Genomic DNA, 20,867 nt, shown 5'->3' on the forward strand with positions numbered 1-20,867 from the left:
AAACGTACCTGTTTTCACACTCAAAATGATAACCATTGCCTAATAGTTCCTCAAAATTTGGCAGCGCCATTTTGTATAATCTAACTTGGCTACTACATTGTGAAAAGCATTTAATGTTCTAATAAAGGGGGATATTTCACATTCTAATAAAGGTCCCCTTTATTAGATTCCTACACTTTCCTACAGAAGTCATACTCATGTCAACACATCTAAATTCATCTCTATACCTCTTCACCACACCACAGACAACAAACATTATTCAAGGTTCTAGCAACATGTAACCTCATCGATCTCAGTGCCTTTTCCCCCCTAGCTCTTCTGTATGAAGAGCCAATGTGGCTGATCTGTTCTCATTGGTCAAGCTGATTATTCAGAAGTGACAGTCAACCACTCTATACAGCATAACATTATTTTATTCTCAGCATAGATTCTATTCCCATCCTTTTTAATCACTTATTTTATCTGTGTGCTTGCTTGCTAGTTGCTTGTCTTTAACTGTAAAATACAAATTCCATAGAACACAGGACTTAGCTCTTTTCTGAGCCCTCAAAATAGTGTCTCACTTAAATTAAATATGAGGTAAGAAATTACAAACAAAGAAGATATGATCTAAATTCAATTGTTAAGAAACAGGATAATAGAAAATATGTCAAGAAATGCTTGGAAAATGACAAATATGCATATAGTAAACTATTTCAGGAAAGAATAAGTAGCTATGTAAACTATTTTTATGAATTGTAAAACTAATCATTTTCTTGAGAAATATTAAATTAAAAAACTATCAATGAGTCTGAATATGTAAGTCTGATTGCAAAATAAACTAAATAAATAAGTTAAAGAAAAGCAGTTAAAAGATAAAAGGCTATGAATTAAGAGGATATAAGATAAGGAAGACGTTCAATTTTAGGGATACATAAAAAAGGGTTTTAGTTGTTTCTATCATCTAATAGATTTACCTATTATGTAATAACAGACTATGGAGTTAACTGCTCCTTATTTCCAAGGGAACTGCACCATAAAATCGGTCAGAGTGAACAGAAGACCATGTGCCCAGTGACTAAGATGCATAATGGGTAATTGGAATCCTCTATGTCCTAATTCCACTTGACCCCACTGTTGTAGATAGTTTTAGTTGGCCTTGATGTACATCCTCTTTTCAAAAGAAATTCCCCTATAACTCAAGGAATAGACTAATGGCACCATTTTCTGAACCCTATGAATTTGGAATCAACTGCTGGTAAGTTTCTTTGAAGAAATTTGAGTAGCATCTGCAGAAGTAACAACACAGGTTGTTTAAGTGCACTAAAAGAACATATATTCTGGGGGATATGAGGAAAACAGAGAAAGCAGGTCAAACAGAAGAAAAACAGATATTGCATCCTGAGAGACAAAAATGGGAAATTAGTAAATAGGGTTTTTTTATGGCATTTTTTTCATAATTTTTTCCTTATTCAATTGCACATTTTAATTTATTTTTCTTTGTTTTTCTTTTCTTTTTTTTTTACTTCTATGATTGTCCCTTTATTCCATTCATTTCCAAGCCTATCCCAATATCAGGCACAAAATTATATAGTTTATATTGCTTTAAAACTAACTGATAATAAAATTATAAAAAAATGACAGCAATATGAACATTTGTTAAATTAATGCGTTTTCAGTGAGGTCATTAAGACATTGTCAGAATGTTTGCTAAGTGATTTGTTGCTAGTTGATTTTCTGTCATTTGTTTAGTTTTCTTCTTTTATTATTAAATAATATCTTTATTTAAGCACAAACATGATTGTAGTTGTTTTTCAGTCATAAAAAGAACACCCTCCTTCACCAGTGCAGCACTCCCATTACCAGTGTCCCCCAACTCCCTCCTTCCCCGCCACCTGTATTCAAGACAGGCATTCTAGGCCACACCCAACTGTGCTCAGGGGCTACATCTGCTTTTTTGCTTATGGATCATTTTTGGTAGCTCTCTGGGGAACGACATGCAATGTCAGGGATCAAACCTGGTTAGATAAGTCCAAGGTAAGAGACTCACTAATAAATTGCACAGTTTGAACTCAGGAATAAAATTCTGGATAGTTTGTTTGTCTGTCCATTTACTCTATATCTCTATAAAGTGTTTATATTGTGACAGAGGGGCATAATGAGAAATTTTTAATATAAAATTCATATTTTATATTCTATGAACAGATGCCTACAATTATATAGTACTTTTATTACTTAGAAATATTATCCTAAATTCTATAGATTATGAAATTAATTATAACATTAATTTTATAATAAATAGGTGATAGACTAATATGTAGTGAAACAATTGATAAACCACTAGATCTTGAATAAAAGATGAAAACAGTAAGGTGAAAATTATCTGAAGAACTGAGAAATTAAAACCTGGCATAAGATGGATGTAGGCCCATATTGAAAAATTGAATAAAATGAAATATAAAACTCTCAGATTCGTATTTATTTTACACACAATGTTAGAATAGTAGCAAAGCTTTCTTTACAAGTCTGGAAGTCTTCCATTCTTGCCATAGTAAAATATCGTGAGTTAGATTTATTGCAAGTGAATTGGAAAATTAATTGAATTTTCTAAAAAATGGTAAAATGGCTGAGTGAAGACCTACTAACTAATGGAATAACCCAAAGTTTATTCTTTATGGTAATTAAATAATTGTTTTGCATTCCATCTCATATCTTTCACCTTAGCATTCATATTACTTGATAAAATCATGATAATTTTGGTTTCCAAATGAGTTTTATTTTCTCTGACTCCCTTACTTTTTTCTGCTTCCTTAACATCTATTTATTCTTTTTTCCTTCTTTTCATCTTTCAAAGTTTTCATTTTTATGAAATTATATTTATATGTAATTTCATTTTGTGTCGCTGAAAGATAAAATAGATTTTTATAAGATGTATAGGAAAGATAGAAACAAGGCCCAACTCCATTTCCCTCACAATTCTTTAGGATCTTTATAGTGATCATCTGGGTACTTATATCTATAACTCTTTATAATTCAATTGTTGTTACTTCTTGGTTTTCAGTTTTGTGTATTGATTTCTTAGAGAAGAGGATAAGGAGTTATCTTTGATCCTTCCTGTCTATTCAACCTCATTCTACACATTCCTTATATTTAACTTGCAGCATTGTTTTTGTTAGAACTGTTAGTGTTTATATTACTATTATTGTGCAGCAAATTAAGTCTTCTCTAATAAACTAGACTTAGCCAAATGCTAAGCCAAAGTGCTTACCTGCCAAAGTGACTTTTATTCTTCTTATTTTCTTGTGGAATTAATATTTGCACATACAAATTTCTAGAAACACTATTGTTCAATTTTAAACCTTTTTACCTGTTGTCTACATCTTGCCACGGATTTGAATTTCAACATTCTTTCCCAAAGTCCTTACATCTGATTTCTCCTCAGCTGGCTTATTTCATCCACATACAACTGCCTGCAGACATTAATTTTAATTTCATTTCAGGACTTGGTAATTTCCTTTCCTAAATCTCTTGCACAAATCACTCATTTATTCTTTCTTTTGTGTGTGTGTTCCTAATTCATAAGAGCACTATTATTCAGTAATGTTTGTAAAGCATCAAAGAGCTGAGACGTTAGACATCGGAAGACATCTCTATCTTACTCTAAAGATAACATATTTTAGGTATAAAAATTTAAATATTGTATAATTTTTCCACGTTTCTAACATTATTGAGAAATGTAAAAATGTCTTCCAGTCCACTGTGAATGGAACTTTTTGTTTGTTTTCTGTTTTGTTTTCTTGGGCCACACCCAGCTGTGCTCAGGGGTTACTCCTGGCCTTGTGCTCAGAAATCGCTCCTGGCTTGGGGGATCATATGGGTTGCTGGGAATGAAACCAGCGTCCGCCCTGGGTCAACTGCATGCAAGACAAATGCCCTACCACTGTGCTACCACTCTGGTCCATTTATATGGAACATTTTTATAAATTATTTCCTGGTTCTTTTTTCTGGAATAATATAATATGCATTTTTGATGTGGCTGTGCGAAAATTGTGTTGAAAAGTTGATGATTCTTTCACTTTTAATTTGTAGAGTTAACTTCTGAGCATTCTATTCTTTGAAGTTTGCATCTCTTTCTTCTTTTTTTTTTTTGACAGGGGGTCACACCTAGTGATGCTCAGGGATTACTCCTGGCTATGCGCTCAGAAATTGCTCCTGGCTTGATGGACCATATGGGATGCCAAGGTCCTGTCCTGGGTCAGCCATATGCAAGGCAAACGCCCTACCGCTGTGCTATTGCTACAGCCCCGCATCTCTTTCTTCTTATTCTTACTTCTATAGAGGTTGAAAAGATCACTTCTCCAGAAACTTTTATAAAAGTATGGCAAAAAATACTGGGTACATGTACAACACTGTACATACAGTAGTTGTGATTTTATAGAAAAATATCATTAATTTCATTATTAGAATTCACAACAAGTGAATACATTTGAAGAAATTTACCAAATTAACAGTCATAAATATCAATGTGAATCTTGATCCCTCTTATAGAAGATTTCAAAGACTTGAGGAAATTCTAACAGATATTGGCAGATGCCAGTTCCATGGTAAGTTATGAAGGGAAGCCAACATCTCAGTTTTAGAAATGGAAGCAAGTTAATGCATTTCACTAGGCCTCAAGTGCCTCATCACTAAAAATCCAGTTCCCTCTGTACATATGTAATTCCCAATTTTGATAGAGTATCTTCAAATGGTCAGGTAATAAATGTGAGTTTTTCATCAGAAGTTCTATTCTCTTCACATTCTTGCTAAAAATGTTTTTGATAAGACCAACTCTTAAGATAAAGAAAATAAAATTATGTTCTGGAATGATCACTGATATTTGCAATTGAATTTGATATACAAATTAATCTTTGGAAGTGGATGGGGAAAAGATGGATAATTTAAAGTACTTAAAATGGGAGGAAGTCTCATTTTCTTATCTAATTTCTTTAATAATCTTTAATATAATCCCATTGTGTCATCCCAGAATGCTAGTTAAAGATAAAATTATTTAGCTTTTTTAATAATCTTTAAATAAGAGTAACACTTAATAAAGTCACTATTATAATTCTGTCTTTAATGCTGGCAAGATGTGTACTCAGCATATATGTACACATGTGACACATAATAGCTTTTTAGTGGCTATTAAATAAAGCTGCAAAAACACATTTGTAAGCTAGTTATTGGGGAAAAAAACAAGTGAACTGATAAAGTTAAAAATAAAGTCTGATTTATTTAAAAATGATCTCAGATATTTCAGATATGCCATAGATATTTCAAATTGTTTTTTTAAATATATTGTACACAGATTTATTTATATATTTTGGGAATTTGAACAAATCTGGTGGTGCTTCAGGCTTATTCCTGGCTCTGAGCTCAGCCTTAACTCCTGGCAGGCCAGGGATCAAACCAAGATGGTCACATGCAAGGTGAGTCCTCTGCCTGCTGTTCTAGTACTCCAGGCCCTACTCCACACATATTTATTAAAAAAACAGTAGCATTGGGCCCGGAGAGATAGCACAGCGGTGTTTGCCTTGCAAGCAGCCGATCCAGGACCAAAGGTGGTTGGTTCGAATCCCGGTGTCCCATATGGTCCCCCGTGCCTGCCAGGAGCTATTTCTGAGCAGACAGCCAGGAGTAACCCCTGAGCACCGCTGGGTGTGGACCAAAAACCAAAACCAAAACAAACAAACAAACAAACAAACAAAACAGTAGCATTACTGCTAATTAGTACCATTCCACATGGTAAAACAAAACAAAAATATTCCTTTATAACAGACTTTTTCTTTTTCTTGAATTCTTTCTCCACAAAAATACCTTCTATTCATTTAGCTGATTTTAGCAAAATCCAATGGCATAAATTTTATTTTATATATATTTTAAATGTAGAATAAAAATATGAGAGAATATAATACCTTTGGTTAGAAGTAGGTAAAGGGGAAGAAACTAGATAATTAGAGAAGAGAGCTCTGAAATGTATGGAACTGTGGCTCAGACATGTCTCTTGGGAAGTATTGATTTTACCTGGAAGAAAAGTTTACATGGACAAAAGCTTTCTGTATTGTTTCTATAACATAGATATTTGAAGAAAATATCTTTTTGACCTAAGCATCTTGTCATGTTGAATAAAATCAGAAAAATAAAGTTCATAGAATAGCCTGTCTCATTCTAAGTTTGTGTGCATGAGAATGTAAGCTAGGATATTGTGATATTGTTTTATAATGAGTAAAACTCAGAACTTTACTTCTGGGATTAAATAACCACAGGTATGACAGATAACTCCCCCCAAACAACAACAAGAATGTCATGGCCCAATAATTCACTTAAGTTTATTTGAGACAAAATACTTCTGGTTTAAAATTAAAAGTTACATATCCAAAGAGCACATGAAAAATTATCACAATGTTGTTCTTTTTGTATTTTTTTTTGGCAAAGCTGTGAGTTTTGTTGTAAATAGTGTACAAATGGTTTATCGATCTCAAAAATTTTTGCTGAGGAAAAATATTAAGGAAAAATGTTATATTATTGGGGAGAGAACAAAAACATTGTAAATATAAATTTTAATCAACTTATTTTATTTTGAAGTGTCATATCTGGCTATTCTTAGGGCCTACTCCTGGATTTGTGTTCAGGGATCACTTGTGTGGTGCTCAGGTAACAACATATGGTAATGGGTATCAAATTAGGTTTTCCATAAGTAAATCAGCTCTTTAAACCTTGTGCTAGCTCGATAGTCCCTACTTTATATTATTTTAGAGAGTTTAATTATTTTGATAGGAATTTGAACATACATATTAGTGGAAAAAAATAAATAAAAAATTTCCGGACATTTCTGCCCATGAATGCATACATAACACACTCAATTCCTAAAGGAATAGAAATGCTGGCCTTGACCTTGTGTAGAAGATGCAAGTTCAGAGGAATCCTTTGAAATGGGATCACTGCAAGGAGGAAAAGTGCAATTTTATTTGGCCTCAATACCTCTCTTGAAATCACTTTGTCATCTGTATCACTTTCCTTTTTTCTCAACTCTGCTTTGCTTGACTTGTTGAATGAGAGAGATAGATAGATAGAGAGATAGAGTGTGTGTGTGTATGAGAGAGAGAGAGAAAGAGAGAGAGATAGAGAGAGAAAGGAAGATCTTTTTGCTTTTTTGGAGCCATTTATTAATTAATCAATGGGGATTCTGATTTCTTAAGTAACAGAATTAAATGGAGCTATTTTTAGAAAAGAGGGTTGTGGAAAACACTCACAGAATGTATAGATCCAAATGACAAAGAATTCCAAGAATATTTTATCTAATTGTGATAAACAGTTCTTATTCTCAAATGTTATGAAGGTTTTATTGACCAGAAATTTTAGTATTCTATGGGGCTGGAGCAGCAGCGTAAGTGGTAGGGCGTTTGCCTTGCATGCACTAACCTAGGACGGACCACTGTTCGATCCCCCAGCATCCCAAATGGTCCCCCAAGCTAGGGTGATTTCTGAGCGCATAGCCAAGAGTAACCCCTGAGCATACCAGGTGTGCCCCCCAGCAAAAAAAAAAAGAGAAAAGAAAAGAAATTTTACTATTCTGTAGAAAATATCTAGAAGTATTTTTTATTCACTAAATGTATTGTTAAGAAAACATCAGGGATTTTTTTCAGGGTATTCAGTGAATCATGAAATTAGGCTTCTATGATATCTGATGGAGTCAGATTTGAGTCTTTTCTTTAGAATTACCTTTCTTCACCATCAGATATTTAGCATTTCTAAATCTTTGCCTACCATGTCACAGCAGAAAGTATTTATAAAAATACAGTCACAGAGATGTAGCATTAATGAATAAAATTGTCACCTTCCAGAGCTTTGTTTGAGGACAAGTATTTTGAGTCCAAACCTTTGCTAATAGTAGTGGAAAACTCAATATATTCTCTTAGTCCCTCAGTCTGACCTCACCAGCTAACAGGCATGCAAAAATATAGCAGAAATTCATCAAAGAGCATGTGCAGGTTTTATGCAAAAGTTATCACTTATTCTTTTATAATTCTATATATCCATCTATTATCATCTACCTGCTTTATTTTCTGTGCATATGTCTAATTTGAGAGCTTTGAAAATGGAGGTTCCTATTAAGGTGAAGTACTAGATGAAAGATTGAATACTGTACATGTAAAAAAACTGATTTATTCAATATACATTCTAACTCTAGAATAAAAGTGTACTTACAGAGATGGAATTTTTAATTTTCATATATTTTTATTTGATAATAAATTTTTGCTTTGATATTAAGAGAGTCAAGTGCACTTCTGAAGATTTCACTCAATTTGGATTTTTTATTTTAACTAAGGTTAATAATTCTTTTAGTTTGATGTTCTGGTGCTCAAAATATGATCTGTGGGTGACCAAGAATGAAAAGAAATTTTATGCAGACTTAAAGCTTCATTTGTACTACCATAAAGCTGATTATTTTTATTCTTGAGATTTTGGCACAAAATACCATAATTTAAGTTTTACAACATGTTTTTTTCTCTTCATCCAAATTACAGAAATCATATACATAGGCAACCTACATTCAAATTGACATTTGATTTTTCTCTGTCTTTTCTTCTCCTCTGTCTCCTTCTTCCTCTTTCTCCTCATCTTCCTCTTCTCATCTTTCTTATTTCAATTTATAACCCTACCACAAAACTAACATCTCTGGGAAAATCCAAGCCAGGAATGAACTATGCTTTGGACTTTAGTTTCACCATAGAAAAATAGGAGCAAATGATTTCCCTTACCTAATACCACTCAAAACTCATGGACTTTGAGTCCCAGATACCTGCTACTTTTTACCTGGCAACAAATATTAAGAAGTCACTTGAAATGATTTATTGAGGTTATCTTTGAGTGAGGAATAACTGTTCTTAATGGGAAAGTGGAATTCATGGCAGAATAGTGGATACTATTAAAAGGTCTTGTTTCATGAAAAGAAACCTATGAGAATCCGAGACTGTTAGTATCTTTTGTGTCTGTTTATGAAGAAATGGGACTCTCAGAACAACTCTGTGGTGTGAAAGGAAGTTTTCCTGGGACCAGTCCATTTATAGAAGATAGTTGTCATCATTTAGAAAGTTCTATCTTTAAATGATTGTTTTCAGGTTTAACAAAGACAAGGAAGAATGAGAAAGACTTCATTAGAAACCCAAGTCTTCCTCTTTATTTTTCTAGATCTTGTTATTCTTTAATAAAAATACAAAAGTGATAGGGTAAATAAGCTTTGAGTAAAGATGGAAACTATAATTTTGCTACTTGGATATGGAGCCAAATCAAATGTAATATGTACAGAGAAAGAAATTTACTTTTTCTCACACCAAGTATCATAAGCCAAATGCATATCATATATGTAGAGAGAAATTGTTTGAATTGTGTATATTTTGAGACTGTTAATAAATGCAACTAAAATAAATGCTACTTAAAGAACTATGGAAAAGTTTCCACTGGATTATAATTTAAGAGGATTGAGCAATGGGTTAGATAAGAAACATTTTCTCAAACATTTTCTTAAATGCCTATAAGGATATGTGATTGATCACACTCTATCTTATGAGGCTCAGGTGATGGGAATTCCCCTGACTGTATGTTAATATGTACCTAAAATATTATTGTCAAAGATATGTAAGCCACTATGTTTAAAATAAATATATATTATTAATAAAAATGCAAAAAAATATAAAGAAAGGATTAAAAAAAGCCTGCAAATACATATTACCAGTTATAGGCAGAGGGTGGTAGCAGAGAGCTCTTCTGAAATTAATATTTTCAGCCATGTGTAGTACCATATTTGAATATTTCATATTTTTTCAATGTGAGATTTCTTTTTAATTTTAATCAAAATGGATTACAAATATTTCACAGTAATATTTTAGGTACACAGTGATAGTGAATCAGAGGCATTCCCACCACCAATATTGTCCTCCTTCCACCCCTGTTCCCAGCATGCATTTTAAGATGTTTTAGAAGCTTGAACTCCTTTTTCATTATTACATACATTATTTTTGTGTGGTGGGCCCAGACTTGGTGGTTCTCAATGGCAGCTCCCAACTTTCTGCTCAGTGGAAGACAGGTCTCCCACATACAAAGTCTGAGCTTTGGTCCTTGGGTCCTTGAGCTCTCCTTTCCTTGATCAGTTAATTACACATTTTTAATACATATTTGTAAATTTCATTCATACATCTCTTCATTTATAGAAATAAAAGTAAGATATTTAGACATCAGTCAGTGGTATTTATTTGGCTATAACTAGAGTATGAGGAAGGTCTGGTTTTACTAAACAATGAATAATTTTCTGACTTTGGGAAAAACTACTTATTCTGATAGTCCAGAGTTGTTAAAAGGCCTACAGAAATGAATCTGAATACAAGGGTTAAATAGTTTTGTAATGGAAACTGTAAGTGAGATTAAATTGGTGTTGATGGCATTTTCAATCCTTCTCAAGGGATTCATAACCATCACTAGACATTTAAGAGTTATAGACTGAATTTATAGTCTATGCAATCTTACTATGCATCATAAAAATAATTCTAAAGAACAGTGTCATAAATAGAATGAAGCTCCCTGCTTTCATTTAAGGAAAGCTTAATAGGCACTAAGAGCATCTTTAGTTTATAAAATTAGCTTAATTTGTGCAGGGTGATAAATTCAGAAAGCAGACCAATGATGGAAAGAGTAAACAAATTCCACCTCCCCAAATCCTACATTCTCATTTTGGCAAGTAAAGCAAGAGCCTTTTCTTAGTGCGTAGTCTCAGTCTGTTTTTCATTTCAAGCAGAGCAAGAAAAGCTGTTCAGAGGAGAGGTGAAAGCACATTACGGAAAACAGCCAAAGAGGTTTCTTTTTTTTTTTTTTTTTAATCAAAGAGCAAAGCAATAAAAGGGAGGAATGCAAAAAAAATAAATAAAAGGCAGGGTTATGTTTGTCTCTGATGACAAAGTAGAATTTCTCTCACTGGGAAATATCAGGTTTTTTTTCATTATTTATTTGCTTTTTTAACAGCTTGTTTGAAGTCTTTGTCTCAGCGGTTGGGGGGGGGGAACCAATAACTAAGGTCAGAGGTCACATCCTTGTGCCCTGTGGCTTAAAAACATCTAAGTAGGGAGATTTTAACTGCTCTTATGGGGTCACCTCAGTGAACACACATTGTGGTCGTGATTCAAACCAGCCTAAGGAACAAACGTCTTCTCATTTGCAATTTGGAAAGCCTACATTCCCACTAGAATATGATTTCCTTCCTTCTTGCTTGCTTTCATTTCAGAGCGGGGGTGGGGGTTTAAATTTCTGCTCACGGTTGACGGTCGACCTCACCTTTTTGTTTAACCAAACCCATTAATCAAACATATCCCTGAGGTGGGTAATGATCTTTCAGAATCCTAATAGAAGGAGAAAGTCAAGGACAGTACAAATTGATCCACATCTCCACCTTATTAAGCTTATAGCGTAGCCACTATGGCTCTCATCTTTACAAGTAACAGCCTACCTGGTTAGCAGAGGTCTACTGTTTTAACAATCATGACTTTATGTACCTGTCTGCAGGTTCAATAAAATTGGATTCTGTGTTTCCTGGAAAGTACTGGAAGGCAATCTTTTCGGAATAAGTTATCAAAGCTGCCTTTCTAATTTGAACATACATCAGACTAAATAACACAGCATTTTTGTGACACTGTGTAAAATACCCCTTCGCTCTAAGACTTCAATTACGACAAACACGTGTCCCTTTTCTGTATAGAATTTTTTATGTGGCAATAATTATTATCTAAGGCACAGAAAAAGAGAACAAAATGATCAATGTTTAGAAATGAGTGGTGAATATCTGAATCAAGGAACCTGTGACCTTAGTCCACATTGTGTATATTGTGGTGTATTTGAAGACTCAGAATATAACTTTTCAGATTTTACAATGTTACAACAAGGCTGATTCTATTAACATATAAATATTTTTCTACAGGAGATTTTTATTGTGAGATTCTTAGTCTGCATTTCATTCCAGTTTATAAAAGGGTGAAGGAGGGTGGTGGGAGGGAAGGAACACTGTGTAAGAATGTTTTTTAAGGTGAGAAAAATGTTGACTATCCAGATAGGCCAACTACATTTCTGCGCCATATGGAAAATTTAATATTTTTTTCAAACCTAATTAAAGGACAATACTAAGGAGAAATTGTATAATCTTTGCAGTTGGAATAAACTTCCTTTGGAGAATCTCATTTGCTTGCGTCTAAACTTAAAAGATATGCAGGCAGGACTAATTGGTGTCAGGCGAATCCCAGTTTTCCAGTAAAAATGAGAAATATCTGTGCAAAGTGAAGTAGCAGGAAAAAGAAGATGGTTGCTGAGTTAAGGCGTCATTTCTATCCAAAGCATCATCTGGTCATATTTTTCAGTGTAATGTTTAAGTAATCTAAAATTACGGTGCTTGCAACCTTACAGAAGCATAATAATTACAAATTCTAAGAATGTATTTCGTCAAAATATTAATCATGGGCTTTGCTTTTTCTCCCCTACATTTCTGTGATCTTATTAAAATGTAAATTAGATCATGTCCGAAGCTTCCTTTCAAAATTCTCTTCTGAGGCCTTCCAGGACACCTGGACGAAAATCCAAGTTCCTGCCTGAGGTTTTTGTGGCCTTGTCAGACCTGGCTCTTGCTTGCTCTCAAACACATGGGCTCAGTGTTACTTCCTAGCATTTTAGCCTGCTCTTTTCTGATGCTTTGGCAGAGCCTCCTGGCTTCTCTCTTTCTCAGTTAGGGGCTTTTAACTTCCCAAGTCTCTTCACCAGCCTAAGATCATCTGTGGTATATTTGTTGTACCCTGGGGTTTGAACACATTTATTTACTTGGAATTTATTTATTTTTATATATTATATTTCTTTTATTATTATTCTTAATTAAAAATTAATTACACCACCCTAGATACAGTTACTACGTGGTTTATGATTGAATTTCAGTCATACAATAGGCAAACCCTTAACCAGTTCTTACCCAATGTCCCAGTTTCCCACCTGCTTCCCCCTGCCTGCCTCTATGGCAGATATTTTTCTTCTCTCTCTCTCTCTTTCTCTCTTTCTCTTTCCCCTATGTCTCCTATCCTGAGAAATATAAATTTAAAAAATAAAATAATATAAACCACAAACCACAACATTTTAATTTGGGGGGGTGGGTGTCACTCTTAGAACTGTTAAAAATTTACTCATGACTTTGTGCCCATGGTTATTTCCTATCACGGACTGGGGCTCTATGAAGTGCTGGGGATCAAACCTAGATTAACACACTCAAGGCAAACACCCTACAGGCTGTACTCACTCTCTGGACTTTCATTTGCCCTTTAAATTGACTTTTATGTTTGAGACAAGTGGAAGATCAAAAGTTCTTTCTTGATTGCTCTATGGGCTGCATTTCATGTAGCAATAAAATGGAAGCCATCTTCTGTGATTCGATTCATGGGTACCTGTTGTGCAATTGATGGAAAGGATGTAGAAAATCAGGACTCTGCTGTCCCATCCCTTCAAGAAAAGTTCTGCACATTTACATATTACACATGGGCTTACTAATAAAATATGTCATAAATTTTCATTTGCATTTAAATAGGCCCTAACTAAGAAGAAAATAAAAGATGCAACTTTAAATTAAAAGCATACTTGTAAAAGTGAAAAGTGAAAGAAATGTTTATGTCAGTAATATCTTAGCTTTTCTTTAGAGACCTTCTGTTGACTGGCTAATGGTCATTGTGTGTAAAAACAAATAATCCATTTTCTGGTTCCTTTGCAAGAAAGAATAAAAGTGGCTTTAGTTCTGCCTGGATAACTCAATAAAAGGTTTGAAGAAAAAATTTGGGTAAAGCCAATATGTAGGGTACAGGTTGGTTGTTCCACAGTCCTCAAGGGGGGGGGAATGAAAATCCCATATTCCCTATCTGGAGAGGACAGGAGATGCTGTTCCAGTTGTAGTAGTCCACAGTAAATAATCCACACATATATGAAGGTTATAAGAGGCAAGAGACTCACTACAACTGATAAGCTCTTCACCCACAAGCCAGTTGCTCTACACGTGGAACCACAAGCCCAGAGGAAAGCTCACTCTCTCAGCCTTCCTACCACCCCTTTCTTGAGATTCAAACAAAACCCCTCCCTTCAGGGGGAGGGGAAAATCAGGCAATGAGGACATTTACAAATGGGAACTATTACAAAGACCTCTATTTACCTCACACCAATCCTTCCTCTCATGATAGTCTTAAGCACAGACCTTTGCTTTATTGAGCTCCAATAACATCCCTGTATCATTGTTTAAAAAATAAATGCAATTTTTCTTAAATTATTATCAGTTAGGTCTTATGGATTCAGACACATATTCACAATAACATGCACATTGATATGCTTGCAGAATCTGGATCTTCCTTACATACTGGATATAATGTCTCTCTGTCTACTCATAAAGAGCAGACCAAAAGAACTACCATAGTATAAGCTGACCCGAGTATAAGCCGATCCCCAATTTTACCCTAAAACCTGGGAAAACTTATTGGCTTGAGTATAAGCCAATATGGAAAATGCAGAAGCCACTGGTAAATTTCAAAAATAAAAATATATACTCAGAACAATTATAATAATTGAAAAATCAGAAGGTTAAATATTTTTTAATATTTATTGCTAAAGAAAAACTAAACTAGCAACAATATCTTTAAAACTTTAATTAAAGTGCAGAAAACCATAGCTTAACAAGTAATCAAGCTAAATCACAAAGGTTTAAATTCTTTAAAACTGGATTCCTCCTCCTCCTCATCTGTATGCCACACAGAGCTTCGGCTTATCTGATGTGAGCATATCAGCATAGACATTGTCATCATCACTGAGTTCGCAGATATCATCACTGCTATCGGTCTCATACAAAGCACAGAATATTGTGGGTTAAATAGCTCAGTGGCATACTGTTCAGTTCAGCCACCTATCTCTTCAGCTCTGCTGGAACTTCTGACTGAGCTGAGCACTGCCCTCTCCAGAAGACAACTGGAGACTATAGGCATTATGATTCTGTGTGCTCACACCAAATCAAATAAACTGTATGATCCGAGTATAAGCCGAGTTCGAATTTTCTGGCATAAATTTTGTGCTGAAAAACTTGATTTATACTTGAGTATATAGGTAAGTCTTTTGGTTATCCCTTCTTTAAAAATATCTTCTATAATGTAACCATCACTGGTGAGAGTCTACTATTGGTCAGACATGCCATATACATATTCTAGATTAGGATGAATTCCTTTTTAACAAAACAGATGAGTATTGACAAATGCAGTCTCTGGTTCTGCACTCAACATGTTCCATAGACTCACTATATTCTTGAAAGAGATCTAAATCAAACCATGAAAAATTATGGGTATACCAGTCATGCAGCTGAAATCTGGCAATATTGGAAGGTGTGGCAAGGGCAGGTTAAGACTTTGCCCTGTGGAAATCATTTCTGCTGCACCCATGACTCATAATGACCACTTCATTAATGGCCCTGCTTCACCACTTATCTAAGGCTCTCTGCAGAGATACCAATCTGACCATAACTCCAAGTATGCCAATATTTGGGCTTCCACCAACAGAACATTTCTTGAAATAAATTGTGGGTACCCTCTCATCACCTTCTTATATTTCAGGATGACTTGGCAACTGAAAACACACCTCACAAAAAAATCACAGTATCAACAATAGTGCTTGGAATTCCTGAACCATGAAATAACTTTATTTTTGTTTAATATTGTCATCCCCATAGGTACACACTAATTTATACACCGATGTGAATCTGAAGCCACCTCAGGTTCAGAAACAAATGAAGTAATAAAATGGTAAACTAACAACAAGAGTGATTGTACTAAATCTTCTGACAATTACTCAATGATCTCATTGTGAGATATAATACTTTTCAATTTTTTCTTGTTTCTGTACTTTTTTCTTCCTTTTTTTTTGTTTTTCTTTCTTTTTTTAAATCAATTTGCTCCTCTATACCTGCAAACAAATGTATTATGATTAACTATGTTAACCTTGTATACCTGTTATATAAATAAAGTGGGTTAAATTAAAAAAATAACAGATGAGTCTCAGACTTCAGATAATGTGATTTATATTCGATCCTTCTGTAGTAAAAGACAGGGCTGTCAGTGGTTGAATTCCTATAATCTAACATCTAAACATACATACTTTGCATCTAATTTTATGTTCCCTTATTTGAGGGGAACATCTTGTTTGAAGATGTTTATGCCACATCTACAAAGAAAACTTATAGAGAAAAACCAGATAATGGTATATGAAACCTTTGAGAGAGAGAGAGTAATCAAAGATCCAAGCCATATGCAGTGAATAGGTAGCTTGCCTTACAAAGTCTGACTTTTATTTGATCCACAACCCACAAATGGTCCTCTGAGTTACACCAGCAGTGATCCCTGAGCAGAAAGCCAAAAGAAATACCTGACAAACATTAGGTATGGCACCCCCAAAATTAAATGTAAATATAAAAATGTAAAAAGATCAAAGACAAGGTATATGAACAGTTTGTTCATATTATACCATCTTTTTATTTATCCTTTATTTTCTCAGTGGCAAAAATACTTCTAAGATCTGTAATGTGTGTTCCCAAATTTAAATCTATAGGTCTGATTTATCCCTTTTGATTTAGTCTTGTTTTTATTTTTGTCTTTGCTTTTGGGCCAAAGCTGGTTATGCTAAGGGGTTATTCCTGGCTCTGTATTCAGGAATTACTCCTGGTGGTGTTTGTGGGACTAGATAGAATTCCAGGGACAGAATCTGAGTTGGCCACAATTGCATTTTCAAGACAAGTGCCCAACCTGCTGTACATTGCTCCAGTCCAGTAATTTATCTCTTAGCTAAAAGACCCATGAATTCTAAGATGACAAGTAACTGCCTTCGTCAAGGTGCTCTGAGATTCAATGAATGCCAATTTGCATTTTATAAAATCTACATTTCTACTGGCAACCTCAGTGAAATAAGTAGCAACATGACCAAGCTGTTGCCTAAATCAAATTCCTCTCCCGGCTCCTCAGTAATGGTGTTTTGAGTAAAGTGCTATACTTGGGATGAAAATATTTAGCAGATGCAAAAATTATGAGACTAAAATTATTATATATAATATGGAAAATTTAATAACGTTTAGTTGAGTAGTTTTGTGTGACTGTTTGAGTGAAAAGTATTTAGTGTGATACAAAAATCTAAAAGTTAAAAGGCATCAGGCAGCCATACATCTCTAATACTTTTGCAGGGCAGTATTTATGTTCAAATTTACCAAGAAAACAAATTAAAAAGGCTACTGCTAACGCTTAACCACAGATACTGAGGTTGCTGTTAGCGACTCTGATATAATTCATGTTCTTTATAAAATGCTTTTACCCAATTTTCTTAAATTCATGCTTAGTATTTTCTATATTTTTTAAATGCCAAGAGTTGTGTGTTTACAGTGTTTGAAGTGCACGAGAGTGTCAGAGTTTCAGAAGAGAATTATTTGGAAACAAAGAGATAAAGTTCTCCTGCTCTGGGTCAAATGGAAAATGCTTCAGAAAGAGCAGTCTGTTAGCTTTAGAAATCTCTATTGAAGATTAATGGAGAAAACGTACACTGAAATTCTATTTTAACTTTTAAAAAAATCTCCACAACTACAGCTATTCACTCAATGGGTTATTTAAGATTTGAAGGACTCATTGGAGAATATGAGGCAAAGGTATTAATTTGTTAGACTTTAGAGAGACCAAGAAGATTTGCCAGAAAATTGCTAAGTACTACTTGTTTGGAATACTGTTATTTGCAAAGGTCTAATTATATGTGACATGTACTTAATCATATTTTAATTTTATTATTTGTAAATTTTATACCAAGATATTACAAAGGAATAAAGGAAGTTCAACATACAAGAATCCTGGACATCAGCATGTGAAATGGAAGATTATTTTTCTGTATATGTCTTTGATTTTACTAAAATGTTAAGATGCTAGAGTATAGCTCATCAGTATTGAGTAACTTTTCTTGAAATTTTAAATATTTTATTATAACTATTCCTATTAGATATTTATATGTATATTTTTATTCCATTTGATCATACTCATATTTACACATCTTAAAATATATAAATAATATATGCTAGTTTCTTTTTCCTCTATTGTTCTTAGAACTTTGAAAGAATTTTACCGCTTCTATTAATCTTATCTTTTCTAGTTTACATACATTTCATCCTAAAACTGCATGAAGGATGATAAAACTAAATTTATGGTAATTTTTTCAAAATATTGTGCTACTAATTTACCACTCAGCAGGGCAAGAATTTTGACTTTTTAATAGTCCAAATGAAGCTTTTGTCCTGATCATCAATAATGCCTGCTTATACTTTCAAAAGAATGCCTGAATTTATAAGATGTCTAGGAAGTATGATATGGGGAATATATGGTCTCTCTAAATTCTAGCAAATTAATATCTTTGCCTCATATTCCCCACTAAGAATACTATGATTGAAAAACAGAGGGACCGGAGAGATAGCATGGAGGTAAGGCATTTGCCTTTCATGCAGAAGGATGGTGGTTCGAATTCCTGCATCCCATATGGTCCCCTGTGCCTGCCAGGGGTGATTTCTGAGCATAGTGCCAGGAGTAACCCCTGCACAATGCCAGGTGTGACCTAGAAACCAAAAACAAACAAACAAAAAACGAATAACAGAGGAAATCTAGTCAATATAAAAGAATCAAAATTCATATCTGATTAATATTATGATTAACATAATGATTAACATTAAGTTATTATTATAAGTAATTGCATGGCATATGCAAATTAGTAAGAGGTTAATAAATAACAAATAATACCATCAAGCTCCTGTCCAGAATAGAATAAAGTTGGAATAAATATATAAGTTGCTAAATATTTTGCTTTTATAGTAAGATGGCAAAGAAGTAAAGGCTTAATGTACATGGAGGTACACTCCTTTAAATATTATCTAGGTTTATGAAGCCTGTGTAGAGTACAGGTGGGAGTAGGGTAGGGAGGAGGGAGATTTGAGACATTGGTGGTGGGAATGTTGTACCGGTGAAGGGGGGTGTTCTTTACATGACTGAAACCCGACTACAATCATATTTGCAATCAAGGTGTTTAAATAAAGATATTAATATAAAAAAGAAATAGTTTTGTTTCTAAAATGCATTGTTTTCTGGTAGTATTTTTCACATTATTCTTGCTTACTTATTTCCCATAGCTCTTCTTAGCAACTACAGTATTGTCCAATGAATATGATTTATAAGTGTTTATTGTCAGTTCAAATGTATGACTTAGCATGGGATCTGTTTCTAGAAAGGCAGTTTTTTTTTTTTTTATAAAGTAATATTTTCCCCAATGTTTGGCTTGATTTTATGTTTTGAGGGGATGAGCCTCACCTGGTAATTCTCAGGGCTGACTCCTGTCTCTCTGTTCAGGGATCTCACCTGGTGGGACTCATGGTGTTCAAGAGAAAACCCAGTATGTATGTGTTTATATGCATGACATTAACTACTGAGTAAAATAATATATTGTATAAAATAAGACAATTAGACTTACAAAAATTATCTTACATGGTTATTGAAATCAAAGTATCAGTTATGGAGATAAACAATAAGATGTCTCACTGGTTAGAAAAGTACATTTTCAAGTGCTTTTTTCATCAATAAATTCTAGGTAACAATATCATTTCAAACTATTTGTGTCCTTACCATGTAGATCTCAATTTAGAAATACTTGTAGAGCAAAGAAATACTGAGCAGAGTGGGAGGTAGTTGCTTATTTCCTAATTGTTTACTTCTGCAATTCTTACAATGGGAACTGCTCAGAACTCTGGTCTTTGGGCTATTTATGGACATAATCGAGAATCTGGCATGCACTGATACAATTCTTGGCATATTTCTAATGGCAATTATCTCGAAGATCCTCATTATATTTTGCTGTTGTGTATGAGGCACTTGGCATTTAGGAAGCAAGAAATAATTATGAGAGGTATAGCGAGGTCACCTGTCTCAGCCTTCCATGAAGAAAAAGTCTCTCTTAGTTAATTTTCAAGGGAAATAAATCACCACAAAGAACATATTTGGAAGATACATTTTCGGACTTTGCTATTCACCACTTCACTAAAGCAGATGGTCTTTTGGAAAAAAAAAAAGCATTTTTTGGTTTTGTGTATTTAAATTAGATATTGGGTAGCCAAAGTTCTCTTCTCCCCTCTATATACCCCCAACCCCAATGTAATTAGTACAGAGAATTTGCTTTCTGTTCTTAAAATGCCAAAGGTGGGGATGTTTTGACAGACTGACTTATTTAACAATTGATGAAACTACTGTTGGAGAATATAAGATTTGAACATCTGAAGCAGAAAAAAAATTGTCTTCGACATTCTCTATTAAAATTGGACTCAAATATCTTAAAGTGAGGAGGAGAGTTCCCAGATTTTGGAATAGAAGTCTGTTGGACTGAGGCTTTTAACAGTTTTATGGCAGGGGGATAAAGGACAATAAAGAGTCTTCAGAGACATTTTGGTCACATATTTATAGTTTTTCCATTGAAACAACATCGTTGATATTGGTAGTGTTTTCTGAATTTGTCTGGGAAGTTTTCAAAGGTCTGTCTCCATGCAATATTGACAACCAATTAAAGCTGAGTGATAGGGCATGGTTTCTTATTGTGAGGTCTCTCAGGATATGGAAAGCTAGTCACTGGTCTATTAGACTATCAAATCTAACTGGCTAGAATTTCACTTCTCAGAACACTGAAACTCTTGCATTTACTGTAATTGCTACATAGATTTCCCCAAAGCCAAGTAATGGAAGCTCTTTTTTTCC

General features: G+C 34.0%; 1 protein-coding gene across 1 annotated transcript in view; it reads right to left on the reverse strand.

Moving 5' to 3' along the window:
* Positions 1 to 20,867, reverse strand: part of GALNTL6 (polypeptide N-acetylgalactosaminyltransferase like 6) — a 756,971-nt gene that overhangs the window by 435,704 nt on the left and 300,400 nt on the right. The window lies entirely within an intron of this gene.

The sequence above is a fragment of the Suncus etruscus genome, chromosome 4, assembly GCF_024139225.1.
Source record: "Suncus etruscus isolate mSunEtr1 chromosome 4, mSunEtr1.pri.cur, whole genome shotgun sequence".
Classification (NCBI taxonomy): domain Eukaryota; kingdom Metazoa; phylum Chordata; class Mammalia; order Eulipotyphla; family Soricidae; genus Suncus; species Suncus etruscus.